This window comes from Pelodiscus sinensis, chromosome 1, assembly GCF_052426305.1.
Source record: "Pelodiscus sinensis isolate ZL-2025 chromosome 1, ASM5242630v1, whole genome shotgun sequence".
NCBI classification, from domain to species: Eukaryota; Metazoa; Chordata; order Testudines; family Trionychidae; genus Pelodiscus; species Pelodiscus sinensis.
The window spans coordinates 233,995,711-234,023,187 of NC_143052.1; the positions used below are offsets into that span (position 1 = coordinate 233,995,711).

The 27,477-nt window shown below is 43.4% G+C and overlaps 1 protein-coding gene across 4 annotated transcripts in view; it reads right to left on the reverse strand.

Annotated features, from left to right (window-relative positions):
* The window catches only part of CRACDL (CRACD like), an 87,696-nt gene that overhangs the window by 46,359 nt on the left and 13,860 nt on the right, over positions 1-27,477 (reverse strand). For 2 of the 4 annotated variants that reach the window (XM_075916679.2, XM_089775378.1), the window contains 2 exons: positions 3,801-3,922; positions 2,733-2,824 (listed from right to left, as the gene is read on the reverse strand). The exons of 1 other annotated variant lie outside the window; for it this stretch is intronic. The gene's annotated coding sequence lies outside the window, so the exon portion shown is untranslated. Of the gene's footprint in view, positions 1-2,732; positions 3,262-3,800; positions 3,923-27,477 lie in introns of those variants that run through there. One more of the 4 variants, XM_075916669.2, reaches the window with a different exon arrangement.

Consider the following 27,477-nt stretch of genomic DNA (forward strand, 5'->3'; position numbering starts at 1 on the left):
TGCAGCAGCTGGCAGTATGAGCCATGGAATTCAGTATGAATCCCCATGGATTTTGCAGACACAAACCTAGCCTAGAAATGGAGCCAACAGAACGAAGCGCTCAAGCTGTTCACAGGCCTGAAACTGTGAAGCAACAGAGAATTCTCAAAAGAGACTAATCTGAAGGGGAGGGAACAGACTTCTATATTACTAGTCTTAAACACACTGGCTGCTGCATGTAGTTTTGGGGATCTGAAAGACCCCCCCCGTTTTGGGACTGGACAGTCTGTGGCACTTGGGATCGCTACCTGCGGGAGCGGCTGCTCTGGAAGGATGATGTCATGTTAGACAGATGTTTAAACATGGGGGCTACGTCTACACTGGCATCCCTTCCGGAAAAGGGATGCTAATGTAGCACGTTGGAATAGGCAAATCCGCGGGGGATTTAAATATCTCCCACGGCATTTGCATTAACATGGCTGCCGCTTTTTTCTGTCTTGCGGAAAAGCCGGAGAAAAGCGCCAGTCTAGACGTTATTCTCTGGAAAATAAAGCCTTTTCCGGAGGATTTCTTATTCCTACTTGAAAGAAGCAACCCAGCACCCCAGCTGCTCTGCCCCTGGCGTCCCCAAGTCAGCCGCTGCTGAAACTGACCAGCGGCTGACTACAGGAAGCCCGAGGCAGAGTTGCTCTGCCCCAGGCTTCCTGGAATCAGCCGCTGATCAGTTTCAGCAGCAGCTGACTTGGGGACGCCTGGGTTTCTTAAGTTGAATCTGTGTGTAAGTCAGAACTGGCTGCGGTTGAAACTGATCAGTTTCAGCAGCGGCTGACGCCAGTTCCGACTTACATACAGATTCAACTTAAGAACAAACCTACAGTCCCTATCTTGTACGTAACCCGGGGACTGCCTGTATATATTTGGGACCTCAGTATCAGAATCAAGATATCCAGGTCAAAATTTTCTTATGTGGCCACTATTTTGGATGCCTCATTTGAGACCTATTGGGCTTGTTTTCAGAACTGCTGAGCACTGAAAGTCTCAGCAAGAGCAACTGTAAGTAACTCAGCAGATATGAAAATTAGATGTTGCACATCTCAAATTAAGGAATTCCAGGCTAGAGACCAACACTTAAAAAAATGGTTGCAAGTTAAAGATTTCCAGTCTTTAATATCTATTACTCAGATTGTAAGGAAATCATTATAAACTCACCTGCAAATGAACTAACTGCAAATACAATAAAAGCTGTATTTTCTGGCCCTGTACCAACCAGAAAGCTCTATAAACCAGCATTTCTAATCTTCATAGAACATTCAGTTTGTGGTCCGGTTGGCACACGGTTGTCAGGTTCCCTAACCTGGCACCACATGGCTGCCTAGGAGAAGCAACATGTCCTGGCTGCTCTTAGGTGCGGGAACAGCCACGAGGGGTTCAGAGTGTGGGATGGGGTGTAGGGCATGGGCTCTGAAAAGCTGTTTGGATGTGGGAGTAGTTTTAGGGACATGTCCCTGCTGCTTCTGGCAAAGGCACAGTTAGGCAATTCTGAGCACTGCCCCCGCCCCAAGCACTGGCTCTGTAGCTCCCACTGGCCAGGAACCACCACCAAAAGGAGAAGTGGGGGTGGTATCTGTAGGCAGAGGCAGCACACAGAGCCACCTAGCTGTGCTTCTGCCAGGAGCAGTGATATGTCACTACTTGCTGGGAGCCACCAGAGGTGAGCAACCCCCAGATCTGGCACCCCCAAACCCCTCCAGTGTATCAATTCCCTTCCCCAAACTCCCTTCCAGAGCCTGCACCCAGCACCCCATCCCACATCCAAACTCCCTCCCTCAGTTAACTGGAACTTTTTGCTGCCAATCTCTCAATATTCTGGATACAAAAAGCTTTTACTGTACAACTTTAGGCTACATATGCAAAGATAGAGAGTCAGGCCCTCAGCTGGTGTAACTCAGCCCACGTCCCCTGTAATCAATGAAGCTATGCCAATTTACAACAGCTGGGGATCAAACTGTATAGGCTGCTAAAGAAAATTAACATACACAAAGTTAGAAGTGTACATTTCAAGATTTTTCAAAGTATGAAAACAAGAATTTCTGTAAAAATCTGTCCTTTAGAAAACTGACTAGCCACACAATCAATAACGGATAAGAGTTTCAATATATATTACATGAACTGTAGTGTAGATTTATAATGTAAAAGAAAGGGAACTAGCAGAAGAAGGGGAAAATAATCTAGCTTCTAGTTATTTTAAGAACAGTGCAAAGTCTGTTCTCCTTTACGAACAAGTTTCCACTTGTACACTAGTGAGGTAGAAATAAAAAGCAGCAACATACAGCTTTTAAATACAACAGGCAATGCATGTCAGTGACTGCAAACAACGCTTACATAAAAAAACTTAATTATTTCTCTTTTGGTAAACACGCTACTATATATAACAGCCAAGTTCAGAGAGGATACGGCAACAATAACTCCTAATCACTTAAGGATTTTTCATTACTAAATATGACAATAAATTAACTAGAGAAGTTTAAAGGTTGTTTCTTGCACTTCATAAAACAGATCAGCAAACAATGTAGGGAGCCAGTTCATGTTTCCACCTAACTATTCTTCCTTACCACCTGACGAAACTTTAATAAGTAAAAAGACAGCACAACATTTGTACAATTTACTGTTGTTCAGCTGAGTAGCTAAGAAACATATTACAACACAAGGAAGTTAACCTCCAAGCAGATCAAACATGAAATTTAATTGCTTACCTGTATATGTTCTTGTTTTGCCAAATTCGATCTAAAACAAAACGTTGCTGGTGTGTATAGCAAAATCCCTCGCTTTGTCAAATACCTAAGCACTAAACAAAAACATGGGCACTTTTAAGTTCACACAAAAGGATTCTGAAGATGTTTTGATTTCATTTGACTTCAGCGACACATCATATACTTCAGGAACAACCAGACACCAAGCTATGCCAATGAGATACTCCCAAAGTATGAGTCATTAATACTGCCCTGATCCTCTATCTGACGCGGAACAATTCAGTCAAAGGAGAAAGCACCACTATCCCAGAGTTGCTAGGAAACAGGGAGGGAGTTCCTGACTTGAATTCCTAGCTGAGTTTGATGTTGCCCAGGAAGCTTAGGTTCTGATGACTTCCTTGAAATACCAGAGTTTAATATGCACACAGAGATCGTCCAGAGCAAAAGTTATCACTTAACTTTTAAAAGATTACAGCAAAGAACCATCAGGTGCAAACAACAATAAAATCATTTCTGTAACAGTAAGGCACCACTCATGAAAGCATTAAGCTTATTTACAAAAACCTATGGTGAATTAGCTGTTTTACCAAAAAATGCTGGGGAAATGTTGTCCTTATCATCAGTTTGTTGTGCTTCACTAATCCAAATGATGGTCAAATTACGTAGTTACAGAAACAATAAATAAATAAATACATCCCTCCAAATGAATGTAACATTAGTGCAGTGTTGTGTTAGTGAAATTAGACACACAAAAATCAGGAAATGCAAAAGTAAAGGTTCTGATTGCTAAATAAATTGGCCCAAATAGCCCTCACTGTAAAATATATTAAAAGACACCTTAAAGCTCTAAAAATTGTGCTCCGAATATTGCATATATGCAATGCAGCAAATTAATGTTGCCACAAACCCTTTACTTTTGCATTTTATGCATTTAAATATTAAAAGCCACACCTCACTACTCTATTAATTACTATATTTTGCATTTAATTTCCTGTGTGTGTTGAAAACAAAAAAAAGGGCCGGCAAAGAGGAGAGGAAGATGAAGACGAGAGGAAAAGGACTCATATTTACCTTCTTCCTAGATGCACCAGCATGTTTCTTGTAAGGGTTACAAAAGGGCTTCTTCTATGAAGCTCATATGCCTTGAAGTTCACAATTGTGCCCCAATCCTAAACCAGCCACCTAGCTGTGCACTGCAAAAATATATAAAAAGGAAAAAGGTGTCTCCCCAGTGAACGATATTCCTTCCCAAAGGCTAGAGTAGCCTCACAGGCCTTTACACAGGAAGTCAACAGTGAGAAGGATTGAAGTTGGTGCAACAGCAGTTTCTTCAGCCCTATCTGGAAACTTTCCCATCCCACAGTCATATTCCCACGCCCAGCTATTTCCTTCATTTCACAGGAGATCTGCACTAGTTCTATAGAGTAGGTCCAAGTATCAGCACCCGTGGAAGTGCATATACTCCCATAACGAGTGTGTCTCGGAGGAATGGTGTGGTATTTATAAGACCCACACAGAGGGCTCTGCCAAAGAACAGAGTGGGGGACCCCATCCCTGGCTTGGCTTGAAAACAAACCCTGGCAGGAAAAGGGCAAGTGTGGGAATCCATTCCTCAGTTAGTGCAAGAGATCCAAACATCCTTCTAGATGCACAAACATGTTCTGTAGCATGGAAGATATGTATATAGATGTGTGGGCTAATAATCAAGAAGGGTATGAGAGCATTAGTTGGGTGGAGGGCAGAAATGTGCAGGTTACAGCTGAAAAAGTCCAACTATGTGCTCAACTTTTTTTCAAAATGTGTTCATCTTATTTTACATGCTTTTGTATCTGGAAGTGCAAGGGGAAAGACTGTGTTGTTTTCAGACACTGGTAACTTTGTTAATTTAAAACAATTTTCCTTTTCAAGATTAGTAAACATATGCTTCCCTGCTTACATAGACAAGATCCAGTTGCAAACTTCAGCTTTTAAGATATCTGACTTTGGGGAGGAGAGGGACTATAGTTTATACCTCCAGCAGGTGGTCACAGTATTGCTCACAATATTTTTGTTTCACTAACAAAGTACCTGCAAGCTGGTCAAAGTAGCACATCTGAATAAATGATCATTAGCTGAAGTAAAAAAAAAATTTTGTTCTTGCCTTATTTTGGAAATTTGAAAAATTATTTAGAAAACAGAAAAGAGGCTTATTTGTGCCCACTATAAAAGAACTGAAATTATAATTGTATATTGTTTTAGAAATGCAAACTTTTAAAAAAAATTATTCATTACTCAGTTGAATTAAATATTTAAAAGCGAGTTAAATCTAGTAGATGGCATATGCTGACATGCAGTATTTTAACGCAGTACAGAAACTGTATAAAACTTTTTACACTATTTCAGCACAATAATTTTGAGCCTGAGCCTCTTCCATTACAATCAGTCCATAGAAACAGAATTAGGTCCTTACAGGCCACTGCTTAGCAGGCAATGGCTTAGAAGAGGTGACTGAGTATTAAAGTCCTAATCCAGCAAGATATTTAAGTATAGGCCTCAATGAACAGGACAACCTATTACTTAAAGTTAGGCACATGCTTTACTATGTTTCTGAGTATTACCCAAAGACTGGAATGTTTGTAGAAGAGTAATGGTTCTTTCACTCATTTACTCTGTCTTACCTTTCTTCAGAAATTGAAGAACTTAGTGGATATATTAATGCTATGCTGAGGCTGCTTAAAAGCGCTAAATAAAATAATCATGGCACACGCAGCAGTGAGATTCAAATTAAGATGGATTTTTAAAAAGCAACAAGAGAAAGCAATTATAGTTAACTGTATATTAACTGTAGTAAGAGTACAAAAGTCAAACTATAACCCTTACCTACTGTCAAAGAAAACTTGATATGCATGAATAGAAATATTGAGGTCACAGTTACAATTTTACTAATATGAATATTATCATGACCTTTTTAAAATAAAAAGTATATTTTAAACACGGAAATAGTACCACACAGATTTATGAAAATGATATACGGATTCAAGGGTCCTAGTTTTTGAAGTTATAGAGAAACTAAGTCTGCATTCTTTGCAAGTGAGATTAAGAATGGACCTGATTCCAATATATTTTTCCTACTCATTTTATCCCAAAATGTGCTACATAAATAAGTAGCAAAACAATCAGACAGTAACTGGCAGAAGTTACACAAGACAGAGGTGAAAAGGCATGTGGTGAATAAATGCCATCAGTCATGAGACCAGCAATGTAGAACAAGAGAAGTGTATTTCGCAGTTGCAATCCTTCATAGCAAGATGCAATGAAATGCCCTGCACTCTTGTGTTACATCCCTAGCTTTAAGCGAGTAGTCGAATCGACTACTCACATTTCCTCCCCTTCCTTGCTGCCTCTGATACAGGCCTCTGTGGTGCCATCTGGTGCCACCCACCACCCTGCTGCCTCCAGAGGCAGCAGCGCAGGGGAAGAGAGAACAGGGGAGGCTGCCACAATGCAGCCTCTGCCTTCGACAGGCCCAGGCTCCCTGCAGAGCAGCCCCTGGCCGCGGGGGGTCCTAGCTCCCCGCTGGAACCTCCCACAGACAGGGGCTGCTGCCGTGAAGCAGCCCCTGACTACAGCAGTCCGCGAAGGCTGAGAAGAAAGGCTGCTCTGGCAGCAGCATCTGTTCATGGCCAGCCCAGACCACCATGGACAGAGGCTGCTTTACGGCAGCAGCTCCGTCTGCAGGGGGCAGGGTCCTAGCTCCCCACTGGGACCCCCACGGACAGGGACTGTTGGACCCAGCAAGTTGTGGAGCAGACTGAAGTCTGTTACACACAATAGTACTGTAAGTTATCGTGTTGAAAGCAATGGCTGCAACGGTGTTGGACGGTTCTTTCCACAAGTCCAGGGAGGGTTAGGCCCTGGAGGGCATAGAAACTGGTTTAGCCTGTTGCTGTTTGGAAAGTAGACAGATTGGCAAATGTCTCATGAGCAACTGGGCATGTGGAGTCACAACTGTGCATGCTGCCACGCGCCTAAGAAACTGGAGGCAACTCCTGGCAAGTATTTGTGGGCTGGCCTGGACTATCTCCATGGAGATTCATTAGGATGTTGGATGGACGCAGCAGGAGGAACGCTCTCACTCGCACCATTCTGAATTCATCACCTATGAACTTGACATTGTTCTGGGTTCAGAATTGATTTCTGAGTGTTGAGCTGTGCACAGGCACCTTGGTGGCCTGCAGGGCGTCTTGGAAGGAACGAGCCCGCAGAAGACAGTTGTCCAGGAACGGGTAGATGGGAACACCTAATGCATGTAGGAACACTGATATGATGGAGAGGACCTTGAAAAAGGGTGTGGATGAGAGGCCAAATAAGGTCACTCTCTAATGGTCCTCCCCAAAGATTAAATCAGAGGAATTTCCTGTGAGGTTGTTGGGCTGAAACATAAGTTGGTTTTTGGTCCTAAACTTACAAGAAGCCTGTCTCCTTGCTCCAGAGACAGAATAATGGCTGCTAGTGTCACCATTTTGAACTTTTGTGCCTTCACATATCTATGTGGTACTCTAACATCTAGCATGCATCTTCACCTTCCTTTGTCTTGGGAATCAGAAAACACACTGCTGTGTGGAAGAGATGCCTGTCTAGGAGCGTGTAAAGTGTTTTCACACACAAGTGTAACAAGGGATAACTGTTGATGAATCTGCTGCCTGCCCCAATGGGCAGCACAGTCATGTCAGAGGAGCTGCCCAGACTGGGCGCTGGCTCATGCGAGTGGTGGTCCAACAGGTGGCTGCTTTCACTGCTGCATCCGTTAATATAAATTTTGTATCCATGCAGGGCTTTAATTGCCTCCCCTCTGATATTTGCTGGTGGGACAGTTTGTGTACAGAGCTCCACTGTGGGGCTCTGGACACAGAAGCCATATTGGAATGTCTAGTGGACCCTCTCTGGGAGACACTCAATGCCCAAGAAACATGGGGCTTGTAGACTGCCCATGGATCCTAGGACAGGCACTTGCGGGGGGTGGAGGCACATGGGTGGTAGTACCCAGAGGTACCAGGAAGACTGAGGGTTAGAGTGTAGGTGCAGTTGGGGAGGTCCCAAGGACGAATTAGTGGGGACTCTGGGTCCTCCACAACCACAAGTTCTCTCAAGAAACAGAACTCCTGTGGCCCGTTATCGGTGGTGCACTCTGAAGAGGGCTGTTTTGAAGAACTTGGTGTCAAAGTTTTTTTTGTTATTGCTGATTTTTTAAGAGGCGGTAAAGTCTCTGTCCTTATCTCAGGTAAGTGACGTTACTGGATTTCTGACATGGTCATGCAACAATGATTTGCTGCAACCACTGTTGTATGTTTCATGAAATCTTGTAAAAAGTGGGCCAAGAGAGGTATCTATTGAAAGTTTATGCTTTGTTGATTCTGTTTATACTGCTCATATGCCTGTATCATCTTTGTATTTGAAGTTATGAGTGTTGGCTTTATACTTGTATTTCAAATGTTTACTTCTGGGAGTGTATCAACAGACTTCGCTCACCTATTGCAAAAGGCTGACTAGTCAAGTGAATAGCAATAATTTGCTGACAATGAACCTTAAACAGTGCCAATTCATATGAGGAACTTTGTTATGAATGTTCAGACCAGCATGTAAGCAATGGCTGCCAAGGACTGAGTCATGCATGGAAAGGTAACTTATGTGACAAACTCCATCTTGGGCTTTCTTTCACACAAAGAGAACAATGGAATTTCCTCCACATGGGCAAGGGTATAAAGAAGGCTCTGGGGGTTCTTCCTTCTTGGTCTTCACTCCAGCTCATCACTTCAGAAGCTTCTTTGCTATGAACTGAGCCTGGAAGGACTGATGACCCATCCTAACAAAGGATGTATTCCAGAGGCTTATAAGATAGACGATTATTCCCTCTCTGCTACAAGTCTGCACCAGGAATTTTATAATTGGTGTATGTAATTTGTTTCCTTTAACAATTTTGCTCTCAACCTTTTCTTTCTTTCTTTCTTTTATTAAGAAGCCATTAGATTTTAGATTCTAAATTATTCTAAATGCAAGCTCTTTTGGGTAAGAGCTGAGGTATTGACCTGGGAATGTGGCTGGTCCTTTGGGATCGGTAGAACCTGTTTGGATTTGGTGAGATTGGTTTTCATAAACTCATATCACTCCATTGATGGATTTGGAGGTGGGGGCACCGATTGCATGGTTCGCCTAGGGCGCTAGTTGCATATCAGTGTAAAGACTGGAACTGCTTGTGGCACAGGAGAAGCTGGTATGTCTAGGAGATTGCTTGTGTGACTTCTTGCTGGCCAAAGTGGCAACAGAAGTGCTCTTTGTGACTGGTTAGGTGTGCCTTATAGTGGAGGAGCCCAGTCTTGGGCTGTAAGCAGCCCAGTCTTTAAGCAATTCATCCTGATTTGATCCTCTAGAAAACCTGTTATATTACAGGTGGCAATGTTGCTTCAGTGCCTTTGTCCTTTGGATCATTAGGCAATACAACAGAGTTCATAATACCGGGCCCCTGAGATTTCTAGGAATGTGCTTCAGAGGCATTGGTGGCGAGGAGACTGAACATGCCAGGGATCCCCTCTGGCTGGTCAAAGACTTGGCTAACGGGCTGTTTTCTGGAGGTTTTGTGGGGGAAGTGAGTCAACTTTCTCCATCAATTCCAGCTCTATAGAGGCTGAAGGCTCCAGGGACAACCTTTGTCCTGGAGAGGATTTAGGGCCAGGGTCAGATGCCAGCCTCAGAGCACCCTCCAGAGGATATTTCAACTTCAGCTCCTCATCCTTTTGGGATCTAGCCTTTAGCGTTCGCAGAAGGTGCACTGCTGTGGAATGTGCACCCCTCTAAGGCACTGGCCACAACAAGTCTGTCAGTCTGTCACTGGAATTGCCTCCTGCAGGACAGGCTCCTCTTGATGCTGGATAAACCTGGTATACCCCTACCAGAGGCAAAAGACGTGAGGGGAAGGGAATGGTAAAAGAAAAAAAAATGAAAAATAGAAGCTCTACAGATACTAAAAAAGGAAACTAAGAATTATTATCTATAGGCTACCAAAAAAAGTCAAGTAGTCAATGGGACTGCTACATGTTTTATTTGAGGCCAAAGGCGGCTGAGAAGGAATTGTGGGTTACACAGCCTTGAGGCAGACCACGATGGAGAAAGGAAGGGAGGGTGCATGTGTGGTCTGAACAAATGCTGCTACCTAAATTTTCCAATTGGAGGTGGAGGGTGCAAAGCAGCAATAGAGGCACCACTCCGAGGTTGAGGAGGAAGGCATTCCAGTTAAACTGTTCTTTCCTAGGAGCTCTGCCTGTGTCAACCATTAAAACAATAGTTGGCAGATTTGAATGAGATCTGAGTCCTTTCGAAAGGAAGATATTTCTGAAGAACAAAACTTGTAGATAAGCAAGGTAAGGGTTAAAGACAAAATGAAACATAGATTTTCAAAAAATATGCGTACTTCACTAAAACAGAAATGCTTTGTAAAACTAAAACAAAAAAACAGGACTATGTAGCACTTTAAAGACTAACAAGATGGTTTATTAGGTGATTAGCTTTCATGGGCCAGACCCACTTCCTCAGATCAAATAGTGGAAGAAAATAGTCACAACCATATATACCAAAGGATACAATTTAAAAAATGAACACTTACGAAAAGGACAAATCACATTTCAGAACAGAAGGGGGATGGCTTCCTTTTATCCTGCAAGATCAAAATCTGTCATCCAAATATCTATGAAATGGGTAGCTTTACAGTAATTGAGATATTACTTAGTCCAGTCACATCCTAGCATACATCACTAATACAGTACTGAGAAATCTCCTGGCTGCTCAAATCCAGAATGAGCCGTGTGGAGCATTGATTCACACTGACGAATTGTAACCAAGCAACACTGACATTTTCACTCTAGTCTGTTGTTAATCTGACTTGGAAAGAATAGCCACTCTTGGTCATCAGAAGAATAGCACTGAAAAACTGCCAAACTCTGGAGTCCCCTAATTAAAGAATTCCACCATTCTAATGCTAGATATGGCAAATCTTTAACCAAAATGTAACAGAAATGGACTGTTGTGCCTCTCTCAATAAAAAGATAGTGACATGCTTGACAGCAGCAAATACATTCCTGTGGTCCCTGAGTGTCTCATAAATAATTTTACAGCTTCAAATTTACTTACCACAAGAACAGCAGGGTGATGAATTAATCACCAGAGCAATGGTCAGAAATACTGTCTTTGTGTTAGCTCAGTTATCATATGTGAGGGGAAAATAAAGACAACTTAGAGTTTCTCAAAGTTTGTTGACAATTATTAACCAGTAATATAACAGATGGGACTCTGAAATGAACTGAGTACTTGAAAAAAATTCTTGAAGGGTTTGTTTTTGACTGATTTTAAACCTTCCTATAATTGTTAAATGTGAATGTCTGAATTTAGTGTGATGAAAAAAAATCCATGCTGCTGTTAATCACCCTCATTATTATGACAAATTTATTAACCTTACTAGCAACAAAGCAGGGACCCAGTGTACATTTTTGCTCCTTTTGGCAGTGGATTTTTATAGCAGTCAGATCTGTTGTCCTTTATACTGCTTAATGCTACAAGTACAGATAACAGGAAACAAAGTTCACATTGTAAAATGTTTGCCAGTTGTCCATTATAGGAATAATTTGTGAAGAAGATATTCCCTATCAATAAAACTATCTATTCAGGTTCTCCAGTACTACTAAAGGTATGTTGTCATCATGTCAAATAAATATAATGGTCATGCATGAAATAAAAGTTCAAGAGAAACCTGACTCTTGTTTTGACAACTTAAAAGACATACTAGCAGATAGGTGTATTTTTTGTCTATTTGTAAATGTGGAATGACAGAAATGCAAACACGCTCCCCATAATCTCTGTGCTCCTAAATCAAACAGCTTGAAACCAAAATCAAACTACCTGAAATCAAACTTCCAACAAGAATAGAAAGTGTTACACTCATACAAAACTCAATTTCCTGTCTTATTAAATTGTTTTGTTTAAACGTTCAAACACAAAATAGCACCTTGTCCCTTTCCTGTGAATAAAAATACCATAATGAAAAGTTACAAAACTATGACAGTATTATTTTATGAGCAAAGAATGATAAGCAACTTATTCCTTTTATTTACTAACTTGTCCCTTTTATTTTTGTGTGTTAAGAATAACAGACGTACATTAAATAATAAAAAATACTTTTACAAGTTAGGAATGTAAAAATGTGTATCACCTTTACCGATCTCTCATCATTTTGAAAATAATTTGGTAACATCTAATCCTTTCTTTTTCTTCATCCCCCAATAAGATGACTAACAGCCCTATCTTTTCTTCATAATTTAGATTCTTCAGATGGGGTATTATTTATACATCTTATACCTCACTCTTGTGCTAGGGTGAACAATATTGTATAGGCAGTCCCCAGGTTACACGGATCCGACTTAAGTCGGATCCGTACTTACGAACGGGGCTTTTCTCGCCCCGGAGGACGCAGCCGGCGGGACCGCCCAGACATGCCGCGGTCCCGCCGCCCGCGTCCTCCGTGGCGAGAAAAGCTGCTCCGCGTCTCCCTGGTCTGCTGGGGTGGGGGGGTCCCCAGCAGACCAGGGAGACGCAGAGCAAAGCCGCGGAGGACGCGGGCGGCGGGACCACCCAGACGTGCCGCGGTCCCGCCGCCCGCGTCTTCCGTGGCGAGAAAAGCTGCTCCACGTCTCCCTGGTCTGCTGGGGGGGGGGGTCCCCAGCAGACCAGGGAGACACAGAGCAAAGCCGCAGAGGATGCGGGCGGCGGGACCACGGTGCGTCTCGGCGATCCCGCCGCCCGCGTCTCCCTGGTCTGCTGGGGGGGGCGCAGCTAGTGCGCCTCCCCCCCGCCAGCAGACCAGGCTTTTCTCACCGACGCCTGTGGTAGATCAGCTGGGGCGCTGCCGGGTTGGTCCCGCAGTGCTGCTCCTCTGCGCTACTGGACCAACCCGGCAGCACCCCAGCTGCTCTGCCCCAGGCGTCCCTAAGTCAGCCGCTGCTGAAACTGACCAGCGGCTGACTACAGGAAGCCCGAGGCAGAGTTGCTCTGCTCCGGGCTTCCTGGAATCAGCTGCTGATCAGTTTCAGCAGCAGCTGACTTGGGGACACCTGGGGTAGAGCAGCTGGGGTGCTGCCGGGTTGGTCCCCGCAGCACCGAGGTGCGGCACTGCGGGGACCTACCAGGCAGCGCCCCAGCTGCTCTGTGCCAGGCGTCCAGATTCAGCCGCTGTTGAAACTGATCAGTGGCTGATTCCAGGAAGCCCGGGACAGAGCAACTCTGCCTCGGGCTTCCTGTAGTCAGCCGCTGGTCAGTTTCAGCAGCGGCTGAATCTGGATGCCAGTTCCGACTTACGTACAAATTCAACTTAAGAACAAACCTACAGTCCCTATCTTGTACATAACCCGGGGACTGCCTGTATATCACACTCTATATAGGATACAACCAGCACCCTAAAAGGTCAAATTTTGCTTCTTGTTTTGTATTCTCCAGTACAGCTACCAAATGCCTTACTCATAGTTTCTTAAGTCTGCTGATGGTTTCAACCTCCATAAAACTTCCTAAGGGTCAAATTCTGCCTGGTATGAGGTAATGAATTCCCAGTGACTTCAACATGGTTTTTTGTGTATACCTGGGGCAAAATTTGGCCTTATGTTCTTTTATATGCCAAATCATTTAATTTAGCACTTATTGCCTAGATTGGCTCTTTGCCCTCAGACTCGTTCTTTTACATTTGCCATCTGCTGGTCCAATCACCTAAGTGATCCACATATTTTTGAATCTAACAAGACCGATTCATTCTTGTCATCTGTTTTGCCTCTGAGTGGTGTGATAGGCAGACAGCAGATATGTGCAAGGTTATGCAACAACAGTGGGAATTCTTTTCTCTGCACTAATTTGATAGTGGCTGTCCAGGAGAGCAGAAGGAAAGGATGAGAGGGAATGAAAAGTGAAGCCAGAGTGAAGAACAGAAATCTAGTCCAGCAGCTTTCAAACTTTTTACCCTCATGACTCAGTTGAAAAAAATTGTTGATGCCCATGACCCAACATAATTTGACTAAAGTGTGGGCTCTGGGTTAGGGATGTTAAACTTCAATTAGTCAGTGTATGTGGGGGATGCTCACTATCCGGGCTGTGCATCTGCCTTTTAAATGTAAAGAGCTCATGGCTCTTACTACATTTAAAAGGCAGAGGTGCAGTGGGGAACCTGGCATGAGCGGGGACTCAACCAGTTCGCACTTGTACCATTTCCCCTGCTGCGCCTCTGTCTCCCCTGACCCCTGTGGAGACAGAGCTGGGGGAAATCAGCTTTACGGTGGCTCCTCCCAGCACCAGCTCCTGCTTCCCCCATTGCTGCCTCTGATACAGAGGCAGCAAGGGGGGGGGGGGGAGGAAGAAGCGACTAGTTGAGTAGTGACTCAACTACCCGATAAGCCTAGGCTTATCGGGTAGTCGACTAGTCTCTTACATCCCTACTCCAGGGTGGGGACGAGGGGGAAAGCTTTGGGCTATAGGAGGGGGCTCCAGCTTTTGGGGATGGGTCAGCACTAGGGCAGCAGGTGCTTACCTCAAGTGGCTCCCGATCAGTGGTGCAGCAGGGGTGGTAAGGCAGGCTTCCTGCTTCTCCTTGAGCCACAGACAGTGCTCCATGCCAGAAGCAGCAGGTTCCCAGCCAATAGGAGTGTAAAGCTAGTGCGCAGGGCAGGTGCAATGTGTGGAGCCCTGCATGCTCTTCTCCCTCCACACCTATCTGGGAGCTAGGCCTGCTTCTGAGATGCAGCGCAGTCTACGGTGCCAAGGCAGGCAGGAATCCTGCATTAGGACCCCCTTGATCACTCTGCAGCAGTGAGACCCAGTGCCTGATATTCCACGACCCAGTACTAGGTTGTGACCCATAGTTTGAAAACCACTGATCTAGATTAAATAAACAATATGGTCCCAGTGGCAGTCAAGAGGAAGCACAACCATTAGTAGTGCACTTCCTTTTATAGTAAAGGATGCCATGATATGCTGCATATCAGAGCAAGGAGCACAAAAATGCACATGTGGGTCCAAGACAGATTGGTGCTCTGTTAGTGAAAACCCAGTCTTGATGCTGCACTTGGTCATTTTTCTGAGTCTAGTCTAGGGAGACCAACATGCTAACTCTTTTCGTGCCTGCCAGCATAGAGGATTTGAAACCAAGTTGTTACTGAGCAGATGTTACTGAGCACGTGTTGTCTATCTTGTTAATTCAGATGGTAAGCTTTTAGTGCAGGGATTTTGTCTCTTGTGGTCATATAGTTCCAGTACAATGGAGCCCTTATTTTGGTTCAATCTTCTTGGGGCAACTGTAATATAAATAAATAATAAAAATGTGATATTCAGTTCATTTTCACATTCTCAGTTATTAGGGATGTTAAAATGTGTTTAAGTATCAGTGCAATGGCTGAAAATTTCAGTGGTTACACACAGATGACAGTTGGCTCCCTAGGAGCCAGTGCACACAGATAGCCAGCTTTTAAGCCAGCTCCCACCTGCTTTTCCCCTCACCCCCAGGGCTGGTCTTACCATGAGGAGAACTGAGGCAGCTGCCTCAGGTGCCAGACTGTGGGGCGGGGGGAGTGTTGAGAGCCACTATAGCTGGCACAGAACAGCAGTCATGAGTGAAAGAAGAAAACGCCCCTCTGGGGCAGCATTCAGAAAAAGCAAGCAAGCAAAGGAAGCTTTTCTATCTAAGCAGGAAAGAGCTCTCCTAAGATACATAGACACAAATGTTCACGGTGAGCCTTCCAGACCCAGTGAGGATGTGAGTGGTGAGGAGATGCCTGATCTTCCAGTTAGTCAGAGTACAGGTGACCTGGCAGCTACTGCAGCATCCATATCTCCATCTCACATGGATGTACATTCCTGAAGAAAAGTGTAAATCAGAGAAGAGTGTGGTGGAGGCGCAAGACACAGCTGCTGCTGAGTTTAATTCCTTAAGTCTAGAGGATCCAGGGCTTTGGACCCACTTGAGCAGTAGCCTAAGGGACTCCCTTGTACTGCATGGGCCACAGCAAGAGAAAAACTTCATGTTCCCCAAAGACAATGAAAATAGAAATTTCCATCCAACACATTACTGGTGTGAAATCTCCAATGGTGACAAAGTGGAGAGGCCATGGCTTATGTACTCAAAAACTCAGAATGCTGCATACTGTTTTTGTTGCAAACTCTTCCAGTCTAATGTCCCAGCCACATTGGGTTCTACAGGAACAAAGGACTGGAAAAATCTGGCATGCCATGAGAAGGCATCAAATCATCAGAGAGCATTCCATAGGAGGAAAGAGCTTGAGATGAGACTACAGTTAAAGGCCACCATAGATGATCAGCATCAAGAGAAGATTGCATCACAGTCTCTTTACTGGCAAAATGTTCTGAAAAGGCTCATTGCCATTGTGAGAATGCTTGCTACCCAAAAGCTAGCACTGCATGGCACGTCAGATCAGTTGTATGTGCCAAACAATGGAAACTTCCTTAAAATTGTGAAGCTGATGGCTGAGTTCGACGCTGTACTCTAGGAGCATCTAAGAAGAGTCACGACCTAAGAAATGTACACACACCACTACCTTGGAAAAACAATTCAAAATGAGATCATACTGTTACTAGCAACAAAAGTCAAACAGAAGATTGTGTATGACAGATCTGAAGTCAGCAAGATATTACTCTGTTATTATGAACTGAATACCTGACATCAGCCATATGGAACAAATGACTTTAATGGTGCATTTTGTAACAACAGAACCTAGTGAAAATGTCCCTGCGATGGTGACTGTCAGAGAGCATTTTCTAGAATTTATTGACATTGATGATACTACAGGAGCTGCTATGACAAATGTGCTTCTTAAAAAGCTAGAAGATATGGGAATTGCAATAGCTGACATGAGAGGTCAGGGCTACAATAATGGTGCCAACATGAGAGGAAAGAACAGAGGAGTGCAGACCCGGATCCGAGAGTTAAACCCTCGAGCTTTTTTTTTTGTCCCATGCAATTCTCATTCATTGAACTTGGTGGTCAGTGATGCAGCATCAGCTTCTAGTGAGGCTGCTGAATTTTTTAATGTAATTCAAAGCATCTATGTATTTTTCTCTGCATCAACTCATTGACAGCAAATTTCGAAGCAACATCTGGGAGCATCCTCTCTGACACTGAAACCACTGAGTGCCACACAATAAAAAAGTTGAGTGATAGGCTTTATCGCCTCCAAACACCAAATTGGGAATATAGATGATGCCATAGTTGCCATTATATAGGATAATGCTATGACAGGAACTGTTCATGGGAGAACAGTGGCAGAGGGAAATGGAATCACCAGAAACTTTCTGTGTGGCTTAGTGTTGTGGCATGACATACCGTTTGAAATAAATGTTGAAAGCAAGAGACTCCAAGGTGTTGACCTTGATATATCTGGAGCAATGGAACAACCGGACAAAGCAAAGTCATACCTACAGTCTTACCAGTCAGATGAGGGATTTCAAAACGTTCTGAAGAGTGCACAGAAGTTGGCAGAGGAACTTCACATTGAAGCTATTTTCCCACCCATTCAAGAATGCAAGAGTCACCGAAGAAGAAGACATTTTGATTACGAGGCACGGAATAATCCCATAAGAGACCCCAAACAACAATTCAAAGTTGAATTCTTTAACCAGGTGCTAAATTGTGCTATACAGTCAGCTGAAGAACGTTTCATGCAGCTCAAGAAGCACAACATTTGGGATGTTGTATGATATTCCAAAACTCCTCACTATACCTGGAGAAGACCTACACCAGCAATACAGGGTCATACTGTGCTTACTTGCTGCTGCTTTGCTTTCTCTCTCCCTTCTGAGGATATGACTATATTGCAGCCACAATATCTACACAGCTACAGTACAGCAGCTGTGACACTGGCACTGTAGCACAGACTCTTCCGACGCTCACAGAATGGGTATTTCCATCTATGTAGTTAATCCACCTCTCCAAGAGATGGCAACTTAGTTGATGGAGAAATTCTTCTGTCAACCTAGCTGCATCTATGCTGGTGATCGGATTGACCTAACTATAGTGCTCAGGATGCCAAATTTTCACAGCCCTGAGCATCACCAATAAGTCAATCTAATATTTAATTGTAGACCAGGTCTAGAACTCTGATTCTTGACTACACACCTCTCCCCACAACCCCGCACTATTTCTTTTCACACATACATACCTGTCAGAACAATACTCTATTAGATCCTCTGCCCACATGGTGCTAATTTCTGGGCATGCTCTATTAGGCGTTGTTTGTGATGTGGCCCCCTTTAAATGTCTCAATTTCAGGTGAAGAACATCAGTTTCAATGAGGCTTTTACTGAACCTACAGCGTTTAACTCAGCTTGCAACATTTATTAACCAACCTCACTCAGTTGTCTGATGTCCTTGGTCACAATGGCTTTGATCCAATGACCACTAAAGTCAATTAATAAATTCTGAATTACTTCAATGGGTGTAAAATCAGGCTTAATTAAATTATAGTGTAATCTACAAAAAAGACACAATTTGCAGCACAAATTTCCTTCTCTATTGAACTAGACTCCTGCTCCTACCCTTATTGTAATCTGATACATCTGTGTGATCTAGGAAGTGCCAAAGGGGGAAATAAATTTTCTGAAATTCCCAAGCTGTCTTGTCCATTTTGCATTAATGGTTTGCATGCAAAAGACAACCTGAGTTTTGTCTGTCAATCATAGTTAATGAAATTCATAGGCAAATTATGAAATGTTACTGATGATCTGAGAAGCTAAAACAATATTTTAAAAGCATGTACTGTAGAGGTGTAAGATAACACTCTGAATTGTAAGTATGGTCTATAATTGAAAGCTGTAGTAGTACATTTATGTTGGATAGTGGAGTGATTTTTTTACACTAATTTACCAGTACAAGCCCTACTATGAATGCAGTTGTACAATACAAAGATTAATTATATTCAGCTATCACATATGTGGATATGCTATAGTCATATATGTACTTTTATACTGTATAACTGCGTCCCAGAGAGTTGGAGGGGCAAGGGAAGGACTTTTAAGTATTCTGAGATGATTAAAGTGGTAAAACTTTTATATGTAGAAAAACCCTTAGGGTATGTCTACACTACCCCCCTAGTTCGAACTAGGGGGGTAATGTATGCATACCGAACTTGCTAATGAAGCCCGGGATTTGAATTTCCCGGGCTTCATTAGCATAAAAACGGCGCCGCCATTTTTAAAAGCCGGCTAGTGCGAACCCCGTGCCGCGCGGCTACACGCGGCACGGACTAGATAGTTCGGATTAGGCTTCTAATCCGAACTATCTGTACGCCTCGTGGAACAAGGTGTACAGATAGTTCGGATTAGGAAGCCTAATCCGAACTATCTAGTCCGTGCCGCGTGTAGCCGCGCGGCACGGGGTTCGCACTAGCCGGCTTTTAAAAATGGCGGCGCCGGCTTTATGCTAATGAAGCCCGGGAAATTCAAATCCCGGGCTTCATTAGCAAGTTCGGTATGCATACATTACCCCCCTAGTTCGAACTAGGGGGGTAGTGTAGACATACCCTTAGAGGGGTACTGTCAACACAAAAATCACATTTCCAATTGATGATATTGGATGTACTGTTGTTGGAAGTAACCCATAAAATTATTACAATGGAAAATGGTAAGAAATCTTGGGGGGTTTTACTCTTTTTTTTCAGTTGGTTAACTGTGCATTTGACAGCATTTTAAGAGTCATTAGTCTCACCATTTTGTTGCTGGTGCAGGCTTTGCCTTAAGTACTGCAAAGTAGTTAACAGGAAGCGACAGAGAAAAGCTGGATCTGAAGAGGCAGCAGGGCAGCATGCCACAACGGGGATTGAAAAAGAAGAGGGATTGCCATTCTTAGGCTTGTTCAAGGGAACCTTCTGAATATCAACAAGAAAACAGATTTAACTTTTAATAGGTAAAAGTCTTTCGGTTTTTTAAAGACCAGGACATATTGTCTACTGGTTACTGGATCACAAAACTGATTTTTTGTTAAATTAGTCAGTAGCAAGACATTCAATTTGACAATGATCCTTTAACAAAGTACTTGTACGATGATTTTATGAAATTCTTTGATATAGCAAAGGTTCCTGAGTTTATTTACCATCCTTCTGTAAACACTTGAGCCCAATATAAGACAGTGATAGACAACATAGGCTAGTAAGCAGGCTGCAGGAGCAGCTCTCCATCTTAGTGGGCCACAAGACTGTTGTAACCACGATGGTTGCCTGGGATAGGGTAATTTTGCTAATAGCTCTTGAGTACCTAGAATTTGTGTTGTATGCTGACTGAACCACAGCAGCATTATGATTGGCTGCAAAGGGATCACGCAGCTCTCACAGTCAATGTTGCATGTGTAACCCACACACCTAGGCTGTGTCTAAACTACATCCCTTTCTCGAAAAAGGGATGTAAATCAGACACTTTGAAATTACAAATGGAGCCGGGATTTAAATTTCCTGCACTTCATTTGCATAATGGCAGCACTTTTTTTTTTTTCAAAAAGGGGCTTTTTGTAAGAAAAATGGCTGTTTAGTCAGGGATCGTTCGAAAATAAAACCCTTTTTCGAAAGATCCTGTATGCCTCATTTTTTCAGGAGTACAGGATCTTTCGAAAAAGGGTTTTATTTTCGAACAATCCCCATCTAAACAGTCATTTTTTTCCAAAAAGCCCCTTTTCAGAAAAAACTGCGGCCGCCATTATGCAAATGAAGTGTGGGAAATTTAAATCCTGACTTCATTTGCAGTTTCAAAGTGTCTAATTTACATCCCTGTTTCGAGAGAAAAAAGAGATGTAATCTAGACGTATCCTTAGTGTGGTTCACTGTCCCATGCGGTGGCACTTAGACCACTTACAGCAAGAGATGACAACAAGGGAGCTCTTTTACCTCAAGCAGCAGAGACTCTTATACTAAGCTCCAGAGGTCCAAGGTTCAAATCTGCCTGGTGGCAGTTACACGTGCAATCAGCACATACCTCACTTTGCATGTCCTTGCTTTACATGTGTGTTGCTTTAGTAATACTGGCAGAGAAAAAAAGACACAGAGAGAAATGTGGCAACCAACAACAAACTGTCTTATGGGCAACATACAGAACCCCAGGGGACTGCATGTGGCCCTTGGACCGCAGGTTGCCCACCACTAGGATAAGGAAAAGAATGGGCTTTATTGTTGATGTTAAAGTTTCCTTCGCATGTATGTACAGTAGACTTCTGATAATCCGGCACCTTTGGAACCTAGGTGGTGCCGGATTATGGGATATGCCGGAGTATCGGGAGATACTCCAGCAGGGGGGCTGTGACGGGTCTTCTGGACCCGCACCTCGTCCGGGGGGTGGGCGAGAACGGTGTGGCGAGGGGCGAACCCTCCACCGTTTTGCAGGAAGGCGGGGGAAGCCCTGCACCGCCACCAAGAGTTTCTGGGATGAGATGGGAGCGGGCGCCCCACCCCCCAGACTGCAGTAGTTATCCCTGAGCAGGGGGATGAGGGGCAGTGGTGCGGGAGCAACCGCTGCTGCTGCTGAAACTGACGAGCAGCAGACTTGGGGAAGCTGCGGAGCAGAGCAGCTGGGGTGCTGCCGGGTGCCGAGCAGGGGGGTGAGGAGCAGCGCTGCAGGACCAACCCGGCAGCACCCCAGATGCTCTGCTCTGTGCCGCTTCCCCAAGTCCACTGCTACCTCTGCTGAAACTGACGAGCGGCAGACGTGGGGAAGTGGTGCGGAGCAGAGCAGCTGGGGTGCTGCCCAGTTGGTCCCACAGCCCACCTCTCACCCTTCTGCTTGGCCCCCAGCAGCACCCCAGCTGCTCTGCTCCGCAGCTTCCCCAAGTCCGCTGCTCGTCAGTTTCAGCAGCGGCAGCAGCAAAGTCAGGGAAGTGGCAGGGAGCAGCTCCAATTGTCCGGCTGGCCCGAGCACTTCCGGGTTCCAGTTGGTGCCGGACTATCGGGAGTGCCGGACCACTGGATGCCAGACAATTGGAGTATTACTGTAATACTTTAAATGTACTGATCTATAACTTTATCTTTTTAGAACATTGGTTTTCCAAGTCTTTTCTGTTCTCCTTAATACTAGATTCAGAACAACTGGCACAGTTACCCATATTTAGCTGGTTTGAAAAGCCTAAAAGTCTGACCAGTTCTTTGTGAACTAGTATACATCTAGGTTTTTAAAACTATGCAAAATTAGTATTATTCCATATGTCATGGTCCAAAATGCCTTTTAAATGTCCACATTAATTTCCATTCAGGTTTTCATTGTAAAAAAAAATAATGACACATTCAATATAATCCTCAAGCTTACGCCTCTGATTATATTTATGTTGTTATAGGAGGAAGAGTAGAACCACCTTCTCACTTCCCCCACTCTATGCCTTCCCTCAGCTCCTGCCCCATCTCTTCCTGCCCCTCTTTGAACCCATTCCACCCCTTTTCCCAAGTTCCTGCCCCTGAGCAATACTGCCTGTGGATTAGCCAGGGGGCCCAGTACTGACAGCAGGGGTCAGATCCACTTCCACACTCACTGGCAGTGGCAGGAAGTGAAGCCGCCCAGCCTTCTCCACTGGCTCCCAGCCGCAGTGCTCTGATTCCCAGTGCAACTGAGTGTGGGGGTAGTTGCATCCCTTCCCCTAAGCCACCTTCCCCAATATGGCTGAGAGCTGGGTGAGCAGACTGGGTTAAGACTGGATCGCTCCACTTCCAACCACTGCCAGCGAGTGTGGGGGTGGGCCTGAACCCTGCTGTCTCTCTGCCCTGCTCCTGCCTCTGGGGTTGCCCCCCACAAAGCTACTGCCCCCACAACCCACGAACTGCAGGGCCCAGAGGACGTCAGAGGACACCAGAACTGGGAGGGATGTCCCTACATACTTGTGTTATTTGTTTATATTCATCCTTTGTAATTTGACCTAGAGCCCACTTTTTGTAGGACTTCTGTTCGATTTTTAGATCATTTAAGATCTCCTGGTTAAGCCACAGTGGTCTCTTGCCATATTCCCTATATTTCCTATGCAGCAGAATAGTTTGCTCTTGTGCCCTTAATAATGTCCCTTTGAAAAACTGCCAACTCTCTTCAGTTGTTTTTCCTCTTAGTCTTGCTTCCCGTGGGACCTACCAACTCCCTGAGTTTGCTAAAGTCTACCTTTCTGAAATCCTTTGTCTTTCTTTTGCTGTTCTGCCTCCTGCTATTCCTTAGAATTATGAACTATGTGGTTTCATGATCACTTTCACCCAAGCTACTTTCTGTTTTCAAATTCTCAATCAGTTCGTCCCTATCTGTCAAAATCAAAATCCCCCCAGTAGGTTTCTTCACCGTCTGGAATAAAAAATTGTCTGCATTACATTCTTTGTTGGGTAATCGGTGCTCTACTGTGATATTTTCCCAACAGGTGTCTGAGTAGTTGAAGTCCCCACAACTATGAAGTCCTGTGCTTTGGATGATTTTGTTAGATCAGGCTTTAAAAAAAACAAAAAGAAAAGCACTCTGACTCCTCTTCCTGGTTAGGTTGTCTGTAACAGACCTCTACCATGACATCATCCTTGTTTTTACCCTTTCATTCTTTCCCAGACTTTCAGCAAGTCTGTTTTCTATTTGCATCTCAACCTTAGTCCCAACTGTATATGTTGTTTGATATACAGTATATAAGATGAATAGACAGCAGACTTAAAACTAACTAAATACTTCCTTTTGTCAGCCTGTGGAACTCTTTGCTGAGAGATGTTGTGAAGGCCAAAACTATGACAGGGGTCTAATAAGAATTAGGTAAGTTCATGAAGGTTAGGCCCATCAATGGTTAATTAACCAGGATGGGCAGGTGTCATAACCCTGAGGGTTGGGCAGCAGCCTGGGGACAAAGGGGTTAACTATGTCCCTGTACCGAGCCACATCTCTGCTCAGCCAATAGAAATGCAGATAGGGATTTCAAACTGAGACAGAGGAATTTTTGGGTTTTCCCTTCTTTATCTCTGAGTCAGTTTGCTCTCTAGATATTGAGGGAGAGAGACAACATGTCTCTTTCCAAGAAAAGACTCTTCACCATCTGTAAGTAGGGTAAAGTTTAGATAAATCTGTTAGGTTTTATTGTTTTATGGTTTGGAAAAGGGGAATCTGATGTCTGTGCTGTTAGAAATGGGGTTTCCTCTCCTTTGTAACTAAGTTTTGGCCCATGGGAGTCCCCCACGAGTATATTAATTGGTGACTTTTCCATCTAGTCATTATGCTTGCAACAGGAGTATTGTTTTGATAAGAAAAGTTCTTTCTTTTTTATTAACCTGGTATTGGTTCAGTTGTGTGTCCTAGAAAATCTGCCTGTGGGATCTGCATGCCTCTGACTAAGCAATAGCAGCCACAGATTGCAGTTTATATTTTCTCTTTCTTTTTCAAGCTTCTTGGAGAAAAGAGCTTGGGGTACCCCTGGGGTTGGTTTCAAGTGTCCTGTTTGTGAGTTCAAAAACACTTGATGTTGGCAGTGGATTCTATCCCCAAAATCTAGGTTTTTAGGATTTTTGGGGGGAAATTTTATACCAAGATAAGGTTTTGGGGTACTTCTGTGGACCCCCACTTCTGCATACATCATGCCAGAGTGGGGAATCAGCCTTGACAGCAGGTATCCAACACCTTGTTCTGCTTGGCCCATGCCCCTGTTTGCCAGAAGCTAGAAGTGGGCAACAGGAGTGGCTCAGTTGGTGATTACCTGTTCTGTTCATTCCCTCTGGGACACTTAGCATTGACCAATGTGGAAAAACAGGATAGTGGGCTAGACTGACCTTTGGCCATTCTGATATTCTTAAATATAGTTCAGATGTATCTGTCCCCTGCTGTACCCACTAGACCCCACTCCTCTCCAAGAGCTAGAGTCCATGAGTCCTGATGGGATATCTCTCTCCCCAGAGTTATTAACAAAATAAGATGAGTTAAAATTTTAAACCTAACCAGTGTCCCTTAAGTGACTTGTCACAAGATGTCAGAATGGATTATTAGAGAAGAGTGGGGCTAATATTTATTTAATTTTCTTTTTTATATACAGGAATTAGATTCAGGGCTCATGTCAGATAATTGCTAAGTTATCTCTCAAAAAGTGCCTATGTAACCCCTGGAATCAATGTTAAATTTACACACACCCCCAAAGCAAAATCTGAAATATCATTATGGGTTTGTATATCCCATCAGAGAGCCTTATACATTTTTGTTGATTATATTGAGTTACACAGGAGATGTTCGAAGACTATAATCGTCTCAAAACAGTTTGTCAATAAGCATTTTCTTTCCATACCCCATCATTCTAGTACACATGCCATTAAACTCTCTTGATCTTTAATTTTGTAAGGCACCCAACACTTTAATCCCATGGAAACATTACCAGATTGACAGCTGTCAGATCAAGCTCCTCATAGTTACCCAGTAGACTATAATGTCTCCATAATCTCATCTTCAGTAGTTTTTCATTGCTTGCCTTTCTTTCTCTCTTTAAAATATGATTGCACTATAATTTCAAATGAAAAGAGAAATGTACAAACAAAATATTAATTATTTTAAGGCTGTGACAACACAGATAAAAGGAAATTCAACGTCATAGCCCAGATTCTGACTTTGTATCAGAGCCTTGTTCTGTGTTGCTTAAGGGTAGCCTGAGCCCTAGATTAGTGTTTGATCAGTTACTAAAAACATTTTCACAAATGCCTATGTACAAGTAGAAGATGGACCTATAGATTCCACTTTGAATATCCTTGTTGGTTTGTTTTACAATGGTAAAAAAAGTTAAAGATAGGATGCTGCGTGTTCACATCCGATTTCCCAGCTGACTGCAATGTCTGTCTGACTCATTAGGTTTTTGAGATTCACTCAGTGTAATAGGAAGAACATGAAACGTCTGAGAAAGCTATATGATTGGGAAAGGCAAAACATATTTCTTCCTGGAAATACATAATGCTGATCAGATCTGGCACTGGAGATGATGACCTACTTCCTGAACAAACCTTACCTAACAATTGCCTGGACTTTTCATTTTCTAGTGGGGCAAATTAAGCCTCCATGTTCAGCATCTAGCTAAAATATTGTTAAATTGACTCTGAGTTTTCTGCCACTTTAAGCCATCTCACAGTGCAGATATTTCAACTCATTTTTGTTTGAGGACAAGAAAGAAGTAGGAATTGTTTGAAGTACTAGAGGAATAAAAGCCCACACAGATAGAATAGTAACTGTAAGGCTTGTTCCTCTAGGCAGGAATAATGGAAAGTTATGTCTACTTCTAAGGTATCTCAGACTGTCTCTGATTCAGGGCAATACATACATGATCTTTAAACAAATCAGACAAGCATGGAACAATTTTTATCCCTGAATGAATAAATCCCCTGGGGCACATAGCTACAGAAAAATCAATGGGTAATTCTGTTAGGTTTAACTTTGACTACAGTGCCAAACTTGCTTATATAATTAACCTTAAAGCCACCAAACTGTCACTATAGTTTATCAGATTTGTATGAGCAGTCATTAGCAACACCCAGTATATCATCTGCTCACAACAGTTCTGGGAACAAAATTGGGTTTGATCATCTCAGAGTTATGATTAGCGTTATGATCTAATACTGAAAAAATAAGATGGAAACACTGGTATGTCTGCTCTCTTTTGAATGTGCATATGTCCCAGGGAACTTACTTTTTATTCCCTACCCTTTATGATCCCACATCACTGTGTCCTGCTGCTTGCCTAATTAATATTAGCTGGAATTCCCCTGGAAAAGCATAGGATTTTTCTTACATCTTTTCTCAGTAATCAGTGGTCTTTCCTGCCCTAAAGACTTGAAACACTCCCTGCTAATGGATGAGAAATCACATACAGGTCTCTCATAATTAGGGTCCTACCAAAATTCACAATCCATTTTGGTCAATTTCACAAATGATTTCAAATTGTAAATTTCATTATTTCAACTATTTAAATCTGAAAAAAACCCTGTGTTTTAATCACAGGGGTCCTGATGCAAAAAGGGGGCGAGGTCACCACCAGCAGCAGCAGCACAGAAGCAAGGATGGCATAGCCTAGTATTACCATCTCTCCTACTGCTGGCAGGGAACCACCCTCGGAGCTGGGTGCCTGGCCATGAGGTGCTGCTCTGAGTCGCCCAGCTCTGAAGGCAGTGCATAAGTAAGGGTGGCAATGCTGTGACCCACCTAAATTAACCTTATGACTGACCCCCCCCCCCCCCCCCCCCGCAACTGCTTTTTGGGTCAAGATTCCCAATTTAAGAAATGCTGGTCTCCCCTGTGAACTCTGTATAGTATAGATTAAAGGCACACAAAAGACCAGATTTCATGATTTGAGGAACATTTTTCATAGCTGTAATTTGCTAGGCTCCTACATGTAACAACAGTTACTCTACTATTCTATTACTCAATATCTAACATCCCTAATTTTCACATATTTCCACTTGAAAATCTTCATTCAAATTCAGACTGGAGCAAATAAATACGACTCCCTTGGAAACCTATAAACTAAATTCTGCAGCATTTTAAATGACAGCACAAACTGGTCAGAAGACAGTTAAAAGTAGCAAAGTAGTTTAACTTACATCAATATGGCATACAGTAAAAGTGCTTTTCAGAAAGCAACTGAAAAACAACCAACCAGTCATAAATGAGAAAAGGCTCATTGATCCATATACAGGTTGGACCTCCCTGGTCCAGCACCCTTGGGACCTGACTCATCCTG